The sequence below is a fragment of the Saccopteryx leptura genome, chromosome 8 (assembly GCF_036850995.1).
Source record: "Saccopteryx leptura isolate mSacLep1 chromosome 8, mSacLep1_pri_phased_curated, whole genome shotgun sequence".
Lineage (NCBI taxonomy): Eukaryota > Metazoa > Chordata > Mammalia > Chiroptera > Emballonuridae > Saccopteryx > Saccopteryx leptura.
In genome coordinates, this window is record NC_089510.1 from 67,589,686 (window position 1) to 67,599,812 (window position 10,127).

Below are 10,127 nucleotides of genomic sequence, written 5' to 3' on the forward strand. Positions count from 1 at the left end.
TGGACTATGATGATAGTTGTGCAACTCCATAAACTTATTCAAAGTCGTTGAATTATACCCTTACAAGGGCTGATATAATTGCAAATTATATCTCAATAAAACTAAGAGAGAAAAAAACTAATTGTGTTAGGGTTTTAATCAAGAAAGAATGCTGAATTGTAATCAGTGCTAGCAAGTGTGGCAAAAATCCCCATTTAGTCAGAGGATATGGCTTTTTTAGACAGGGAAACAACTGTTCCCAGAGGAATCTATTCAGGAAATTCTGAGCCACCTTGTTAAAAAGGAATGTTCAAATATATATCTCATTGATGCCAACTGTTTCTTTGGAAGCAATTCCGGCTGTTAACTCCATTCATCCATTCAGCAAAAGTCATCGAGTGCTTTCTTATTTGCCAAGTATTATTTGTAAAACTGGAGGGGGATAACAAAAAATGAAAAGTCATGGCTTGGCCTTTAACCTGCCAGCATTTCAAAACTTGTGGTTCCATTAGAAGTTTGGCCCTTCTTCCTTTTCTAGCTACTATTCTCTCTCTTTACCTCAGCGCCGAAATCTTCACTGCATCTACTTTCTCATTTCCTTACTCCCCCTTTTTTCCTTTTAGCGATATTTTAAGCATATAGAAAAGTATAGAGTAAAAAGATAATAAACATCCATGTGCCCAGTTAGCTCTCAATCTTTCAGATTTTTAGGTTTTAAACTTAGATATATATATTATAGATAGAGTTGAAGCTCTTTATCTTAACTTCTTTTTTCATGAGGTAACTGGTACCCTGAAATTGGCATCCATCATTCCCACACATATTTACACACTATTATTTTATGTGTATATGTTTTCATAAACAATGTATACAATTATTTTACATGTACACACTGTACTTTATATTTTTTCCTACATTTTATGTTCTTTACTCAACATGTTTTTTGAGGTTGACATATATATTTTTTAACTTCTATTTAGAATTCCATCATATGAATAAAGCAAAATTTATACATCTATCCTCTTACTGTTGTAATTTAGATAGTTCCCATTTATATCTAGTGCAAACCATGCTACAATAAACATTCCTGTACTTGTTCTTATGCAAATAGGCAAGATTTGTATGGGTTCTACATCTAGTAGGAGAATTGCTGGGCCATATCTATCAGCTTTGATAGATATTTATAAATTTCTCTTCAACAACTGTTCAGGTACTCCCACTAGCAGTACCTGAAAATTTCCATTTGTCTATATTTTTACCAACATATGGCTTTATCAAATTAAATTTTGTTTATATAAAAATATAAAATGGTATCTCATTGTGGCCTTAATTTTCTTCTTTCTAATAACCAAGTGAGCATTTTTTCATGTTTGTTGAATGCTTAGATTTCCTCCTCTCTAAGTTATCTCTTATTCCTTGATTGGTTTCCTAATGGATTGTTTGCTTTTTTCTTTTTGATTTGTTGGGGCTCATTAATCTTTGTCTATTATATTCATTTTTCTTTTTTTAGTCTATTTTCCCCTTTGTGACAATCTCTGTCAAACTGGATTTTAAACTCTTAAATGTTAATAAAGATATAAACTTTTTCTTTGTGATTTGTGTTTTTTATAGCTTGTTAAGATATCCTTTTAAGAATTATTTTTGTTAAGTGTGCTAGTGGTTTTACATTAATTTGAGAAAGGTCTTTATCAATTAGAAATGATGCTGCATTATTTACAAGTGAAATTAAATATCTGGTATTTCTTCTAAACTGGTTCATAAAAAAATAGTGGAGGGGGCCCTGGCCGGTTGGCTCAGTGGTAGAGCACCGGCCTGGCGTGCAGAAGTCCTGGGTTCGATTCCCGGCCAGGGCACACAGGAGAAGCACCCATCTGCTTCTCCACCCCTCCCCCTCTCCTTCCTCTCTGTCTCTCTCTTCCCCTTTCGCAGCTGAGGCTCCATTGGAGCAAAGATGGCTCGGGCGCTGGGGATGGCTCCTTGGCCTCGGCCCCAGGCGCTAGAGTGGCTCTGGTCGTGGCAGAGCGACACCCCGGAGGGGCAGAGCATCCCCCCTGGTGGGCAGAGCGTCCCCCCCCCCCCCCCCCGTGGGCGTGCCGGCTGGATCCCGGGCGTGCGCATGCGGGAGTCTGTCTGACTGTCTCTCCCCGTTTCCAGCTTCAGAAAATTACAAAAAAAAAAAAAAAAAATGGTGGAGGGGTGCAGATGAAACAATGTGGACAAAATGCTGACAATTACCGTAGCTGGGTAATAGGTACACGGAGGTTCATTATTCTTTCTTCACTTTATTCTTGGTTTGGAATTTTCCATAACTGCACATGTAGAAAGGGAGAGGGAGTAAAAAACTCTCTCCTAAATCGAAGGCATAAGGTATTTTAAATTATTCATTTTTTAACTTTCCACAAATTGTTTTCTGTCCTCATTATTCCATTGAAACTGTTCTGAAAAAGCCACCATTTACACTTTAATTGCCAAAATAAATGGAATCTTCTTAGATTAAATCTTATCTGACCTCTCTGTAGAATCTCACAATGTTGATAATTTCTTTTTTCTTCTGTTTAACTTTTTATTATGAGAAAATTTAAACCTATATAAAATGATGACACAATAGTATGGTGAACTCATAAGTGTTCATTACCATCTTTAATAATAATCAACTCATAGCCATGCTTATGTCATCTATTTCTCCAGCTACTTTTTTCCTTCCCATTTATTTTAAAGAAAATCCCAAATATTTTATATTTATAAGTAGTAAGTATTACCAGATTTTGAGAACTTGTTTTTTAAATGAAAAAGAAATGCTACTTTTGTTTATTTTATTTATTTTTATTTTTTTATTTTTTTTATTTTTCTGAAGTTGGAAACGGGGAGGCAGACAGACTCCCACATGCACCTGACCGGGATCCACCTGGCATGCCCACCAGGGGGCGATGCTCTGCACATCTGAGGCGTCGCTCTGTTGCAACCAGAGCCATTCTAGCACCTGAGGCAGAGGCCATAGAGCCACCCCCAGTGCCTGGGGCCAACTTTGCTCTGATGGAGCCTCGGCTGCGGGAGGGGAAGAGAGAGACAGAGAGGAAGGAGAGGGGGAGGGGTGGAGAAGCAGATGGGCGCTTCTCCTGTGTGCCCTGGCCAGGAATCGAACCCGGAACTCCTGCACACCAGGCCGATGCTCTACCACTGAGCCAACCAGCCAGGGCTTAAGAAATGCTACTTTTAAAGGTAAAAAGCACAATAGCTAGAAAAATGATCAACAATATCTTTTGTTTTTAGTGATTCCTTTTTTTTTTTTTTTTAATTCAGTGAGAGGCAGGGAGACAGAGAGACTCCCACATGTACCCCAACAGGGACCCATCAGGCAAGCCCACTAGGGGGCGATGTTCTCCCTGTCTGGGGCCACTGCTCTGTTGCTTGGAACGATTGCCACTTCAGTGCCTGAGGCAAGGCCATGGAGCCATTCTCAGTGCCTGAGGCCAACTTGCTCAAGCCATGGCTGCAGGAGGGGAGAAGAGAGAAAGAGTGAGAGAGAGAGAAAGAAGAGAAGGGGGAAGGGTGGAGAAGCAGATGGTTGCTTCTTCTGTGTGCCCTGACTGGCAATCGAACCTGGGACATTCACATACTAAGCCAGGGCCTTTTTTTTTTTTTTTTTTTTTAGAGAAGTGGAAGAGGAGCAGGAAGCATCAACTCGTAGTAGTTGCTTCTTATATGTGCTTTACCAGGCAAACCCAGGATTTCAAACTGGCAACCTCAGCATTCCAGGTTGACACTTTATTCACTGTGCCACCACAGGTCATGAAAAAGACAGACGTGATCACAGGTGAAAGTGAAGACAATCTAGTCAGAAAGCTCTAACGCCTGACAGCTGGTGAACCTGAAGTTCTGGGAATGGCATGTTACAGGGCTGAAAGGAATGGCAATTAGTATTCCTCTCCTTTTTCCTCATCCTCTCCAACAGAATTCACACTAACCTCCTCATAAGCCTTCTCAAGGGCAGCCATGTCCTCACAGGCCTCAGTAAGCTCTTCCTCCATGCCCTCACCCACATACCAGTGGGCAAAGGCACGCTTGGCGTACATCAGGTCAAACTTGTGGTCCAGGCGAGCCCCGGCCTCAGCAACAGCTGTGGTGTCACTCAGCATGCATGCAGCTCGCTGCACTTTGGCCAGGTCTCCACCAGGGACCACAGTGGGAGGCTGGTAATTAATACCAGCTTTGAAGCCAGTGGGGCACCAGTCCACAAACTGGACGCTGTGCTTGGTCTTGATGGTGACAATGGCTGCATTGACATCTTTGGGAACCACATCACCTCGGTACAGCAGGCAGCAAGCCAGGTATTTACTATGGCGAGGGTCACATTTCAACATCTGGTTGGCTGGCTCAAAGCACGCATTGGTGATCTCTGCTACAGAAAGCTGTTCATGGTAGGCTTTCTCAGCAGACACGACGGGCATATGTGGCCAGAGGGAAGTGGATGTGAGGATAGGGCACAGGTTGGTCTGGAATTCAGTCAGATCAATGTTCAGGGCTCCAGCAAACCTGAAGGAAGCAGTGATGGAGGACACAGCCTGGCTAACAAAGCGGTTAGGGTTCGTGTAGGTTGGCTGCGCAATATCTGGGTTTCTACAACAAATGTCATACATGGCCTCGTTGTCAATAATGAAGGCACCGTCAGAGTGCTCAGGGTGGTGTGAGTGGTGAGGATGGGTTGTAGGGCTCAAGCACAGCTGTGGAAACCTTGGGGGCTGGGTAAGAAGATAACTCCAGCTTGGACTTCTTGCCATAATCGACAGAGAGACATTCCCTCAGCAGGGAGGTGAACCCAGAACCAGTTCCCCCATCAAAGCTGTGGAAAACCAAAAAGTCCTGAGGACCTGTGCACCAGTCAGCCAGTTTCTGAATTCAGTCCAGTCTGGGTCACTGATCTCCTTGCCAGTGGTGTAGTGTCCACAGGCATAGTTATTGGCATCCTCTTCCTTGCCTGTGATGAGCTGCTCAGGGTGGAAGAGGTGGAGGTAGGTACCAGTACAAACTTCATCGACGACTGTAGGTTCTATCTCTACAAACACTGCCTGTCTCACTGAAGAAGATGTTGAAGGAATCATCTCCCCCAATGGTCTTCTCACTTGGCACTGGCCATCAGGCTGGATGCTATGTTCCAGGCAGTAGAGCTCCCAGCAGGCATTGCCAATTTGGACACCAGCCTGCCCAATGTGAATGGAGATAGATGCACTCACTCATGGCTACGGGTTAGCAGGCACAGGCAACAGGAGTAGGCGCCGGCTCTGGGTTACTGTCCCTAACAAGCTAAGAATCAAAGTAAGTAACGCACACTGCTCAGTAATTTCTTAATACCATCAAATATTGAATTGGTGTTCAGTTTGCAGTCGTCTCAAATGTTATATTTGTGTGTGCGATTATGCTTTACAATTTGCTTGAATCATGATTTAAAAAAAGATCTCTACATTGTGATTTGTTGGCATGTCTTTTAATTCTCTTTTAATCTAGGTTCCTTCTCCACCTCTCTTTTTCCTTTGAAATGTATTTAAGAAAATGTTTCATTTTCCTTTTCTTTTTATTTATTTATTTTTTTAGCGAGTGTGAGAGACAATGAGACAGAGAGAGGGACAGATAGGTACAGACAGACAGGAAGGGAAAGAGGTGAGAAGCATCAATACTTCATTGAGTCACCTTAGTTGTTCATTGATTGCTTTCTCATATTTACCTTGACCGGGAGGCTACAGCTGAGCCAGTGACCCCTTACTCAAGCCAGTGACCTTGGGCTCAAAGCAGTGACAATGGACTTCAAGCCAGCAAAGCTTTGGGCTAAAGTCAGCTACCATGGGGTCGTGTCCATGATCCCACTCTCAAGCCAGAGACCTCGTGCTCAAGCTGGTAAGGCTCCGCTCAAGCTGGCAACCTCTTGGTTTCGAACCTGGGTCCTCGGAATCTCAGGCCAATGCTCTATCCACTGCACCACTGCCTGGTCAGGCAAAAATGGTTCCTTTTTCCTCAAGAGTTTACTACAGTCTGTAAGCTGCTGACTGCATTCCCATGGTGCCATTTAACATGTTTTTTTATCCTCTGTTTTTTCCCCCTATAAATTGGTGATTGGATGTAGAGGCCTGGTCATGTTCAGCTTAAAAATTTTTTTGCACAACTTCATCGGTGGTATTAAGAAGCACACATACTATGTCTAGTTCTAGTTGCCTCTTTGGTGATGTTAGGAGTTATTGAAAATCAATAACTAAAGCCATTCATTCATTAGGACTTTCAAATATTGATATTGAAAATCTGTATATGTTCTGGTTGACTTAGTGGATAGAGCATCAGCCTGGTGTGTAGAAGTCCCGGGTTCAATCCCAAGTCAGGATAACTATCTGCTTCTCTTCCCCTCCCTCTCTCCCTTTTCTCTCTCTCCCCCTCTCATAGCCAGTGGCTCAATTGGTTTGAGGATTGGCCCTGGGTGCTAAAGATAGCTTGGTTGATTCGAGCATTGGCCCCAGACAGGGTTGCCAGGTGGATCCGGGTTGGGGCACATGTAGGAGTCTGTTTCTCTATTTCTCCTCCTCACTTAAAAAAAAAGAAAAGAAAAAGAAATCTGTATATGTTCATCAGATGTTTCTCATTTATTAGCTGGAATACTTTTATAAAGAAACCCTCTTGTTTAATATATAGTGTTTCCTTTATTCCTCCTACCTCAATGCCCCACTCATATTTCAGGCTGGGACCTACTCCTAATTTAGAGCTCTCTTTCCCCCTTTTGCCAACTTCTATTATCAATCTGTCTTTGCCACCCAGCTTAGTGTATCCCAAGGTTCTTTTTACCAAGCCACAGTCGCAGAGCTCCAGGGAAAAGCAACCTGGTCTCATCTCTCCAGGCAGAGGAGAACAGAAGCTCCATATCCACGCATGCTGCAGATGGCTTTTCCAGTCTACCTGAATCATTACCAGCTAGAAGCAGCGGTCATTGGGACTTGGACATGAGCTGCAAAGTATAGAATGGTGACAACAATTCCAGTGCCATGTGGACTTTTCCTGGATGTGGACTTTTCCTGGACTCCTGCTCCCTGTGACAGCTCCTAACAGACTGAACTGTGGTTGGGTTGCATTTTTCAGGGATTTGGCATGGTGTTGGGGCCAACTTGGACTTGGTGAACATGTTAAGGACACTACTCTTTTATGGATTCTTGCTGTATTGGCCAAGAGTTTGCTTAAAGGCTTTAATCACTGTAAAAAAAAAAAAAAAAAGACTAGATAAAGAAGATGGAGCACATATACACCATGGTATACTATTCAGCCATAAGAAATGATGACATTGGATCACTTACAACAAAATGGTGGGATCTTGATAACATTATACTGAGTGAAATAAGTAAATCAGAAAAAAACAAGAACTGCAGGATTCCATACATTGATGGGACATAAAAACAAGACTAAGAGACATGGACAAGAGTGTGGTGGTTACGGGGTGCAGGGGGAGGGAAGGAGGGGGAGGGGCAGGGGGAGGGGCACAAAGAAAACTAGATAGAAGGTGACGGAGGACACTCTCCCTTCGGGTGATGAGTATGCAACAGAATTGAATGACAAGATAACCTGGACATGTTTTCTTTGAATGTATGTACCCTGATTTATTGATGTCATCCCATTAAAATAAAAATTTATTTATAAAAAAAAAAAAGAAAAAGAAACCCTCTTATGGCCTGGGCTGGCTGGCTCAGTGGTAGAGCGTCGGCCTGGTGTGTGAAAGTCCCAGGTTTTTTTCCTGGCCAGGACACACAGGAGAATCGTCCATCTGCTTCTTCATCCTTCCCCCACTCCTTTCTCTCTATCTCTCTCTTCCCCTCCTGCAGCCAAGGCTCCATTGGAGCAAAGTTGGCCTGGGTGCTGAGGACAACTCCATGACCTCTGCCTCAGGTGCTAGAATGGCTCAGGTTGCAACGGAACAATACCCCAGATGGGCAGAGCATCGCCCCCCTGGTGGGCATGCTGTTTGGATCCTGGTCCGGCGCATGTGGGAGTCTGTCTCTCTGCTTCCCCACTTCTCACTTCAGAAAAATACAAACAACAACAAAAAAAACCCTCTTATCTGTTATTTAGTTACCTAGTTGTGTAGTTTATAAAGGACAAACAGAATATTCCTCAAAATAATGGAATTCTCACTTGGATCTTACAACAGAAACCAGTTAATTTTTAGTATTATTATGAAATGGTATTGACTTAAACATATTTATCTTCACAAATTACCCCATCTTTGATCAGTGGGAGACTCTGAAAGTTGGTTTCTAAGCCCATTGGCCGGACCTCAGTGACTTTGATAACTAACTCTCTTTCTCCTTGGTGGTACAAGCTTCCTGGATGTAGTATCAACCATTTCTCCAAAGACTCCCAGTTCCTGTTAGTGAGAAATAGTACTTTAAGATCACAATCTGGGAACCAGCATGTTTAGGCCTTTGAAATACACAGAACTAGAAAATACTTTTTTCTAAGATACATTCGTCCTGAATTTATGATACTTCCAATTTGAATTTAGGGTTTATACTTTTATCTTACCTCTGTATTTTCTTTTGCCCATGCTAAGAATCCTGGTTCTCAATGACACTGGGAATGATCCTAGAATATCACATCATTGGTTCATTTTCTTCACCCCACAGTACACAGTCAGCAGTCTCAGAAACAATACCAACACTACTCCAAAAATATGATTGCCATAAACAGTTTAAAATTTTTTAAGCAATGTCTTTTGTCTTTAGGGTATATCCCAGTGGGGATAAGCAGTCCAGTTACTGTTTCAAACTCACTAGAAACAGCCCCCCGCTGTGTGTTTTGCCACTAACTTGATTCACAGTTAGGGTCATTTGTTTTATTTTGCTTTCAACTTTCAAGAGATTGTTTTTAAATCTTAATTTTGTTTTACAATTATATAAAATATTTACATAGTTGCTAAAACAAGTCTGCAAACAAGCCTAACTTCTATTCCTTTCCTCCACTCCCCCTCTCCCTGCAGATAACCTTTCAAAAACTGTTATGGCGTATCCTTCCAAATTTTTAAAAACATATAAGCAATTCTTTTAAATAGTTTTCACTACAAGATCCATTTTATTTGCACTCTCCCTGTATTTCTCTCTCTCTCTCTGTATATTTTTTGGTATTCAGGAACAGCACCCCCACAACTCATCGGTCCCTCTTACACAGAAAGAGAACTTGACAGGGAGAAGAATCAGGTACAATTTGGGGGGGTCAACCAGGACTTCCTGTCTAGGAGGAATGGTTTGGGGGTCAGGGGAGAAGTGGTCCCCCTCAGCTCTGAGCGTCCTGTATGTGGCTGATGGAGATAGAGGGGGAGTTAGAGACACTTCTCCCAAATACCTCATCTTCTTGAGCCAGACAACTAACTGGAGGTTCCTCTGGACTGATTTGTGTTTTGTCGTTTTGCTCTGAAGATACGACTACTTGTAGAAACGTAAGATCAGGTTGGTGGAGAAATCTGAGAAATCACATTTTTGGCATCCTGGCTGGTAGCGGGTAAGGAACATGGGGTTATTCTCCTCAACCTGATCCACTACTGCCCAGGAACTACTTTGGCCCCTACCTGTTTAGTGGTTCCATCTGTGTGACCTTCGAAGACCATGTGTGGGTGGGCGGGCCAGGAACTACTATTCCACTGTGTGTTTGCTTCTTGTTAGCAGTTAGATCAGCTAGATTGGAGAGAACTCTTGTGTGGTCTCTTGGGGGACCTTAAAGACTATACTATAAATAGGCCAGACACTGTATCACCTGAAGAATTATGACCCTGGAGCTCTTAATGACATGATTCATAATCCCATCAACCTCCAGATTCCTGCTGACCACTCTGGGCATGTCTACTCTTATCTGGAAGACACCATCTCCTCTGTGTACTCAGAAACTAAATCCACTGAACAAACAGTGAATCTGAGTATTAATATGAGAGAGGTATTATATTTCTAGTGGTGCCAATTCCAACACCTGGGCACTTGTGAAGAGCACAGGCTGGAGGACAGCCATGGAAATGGGACTTCCCCAAGCTCTTTACTCCCTCTAGGAATTGGCTATTCCTGGAAGAGCAGTCTTTCCAGAGTCAGCAAGGCCCTAGATGTCAAAGCATCACAAATACAAAAAAATAAAAAGATTTG

At 42.6% G+C, this 10,127-nt stretch overlaps 1 pseudogene; it reads right to left on the reverse strand.

Moving 5' to 3' along the window:
- Positions 1–3,893: 3,893 nt before the first annotated feature.
- On the reverse strand, positions 3,894–8,548 carry LOC136379535 (tubulin alpha-1B chain pseudogene; annotated as a pseudogene).
- Positions 8,549–10,127: the final 1,579 nt, after the last annotated feature.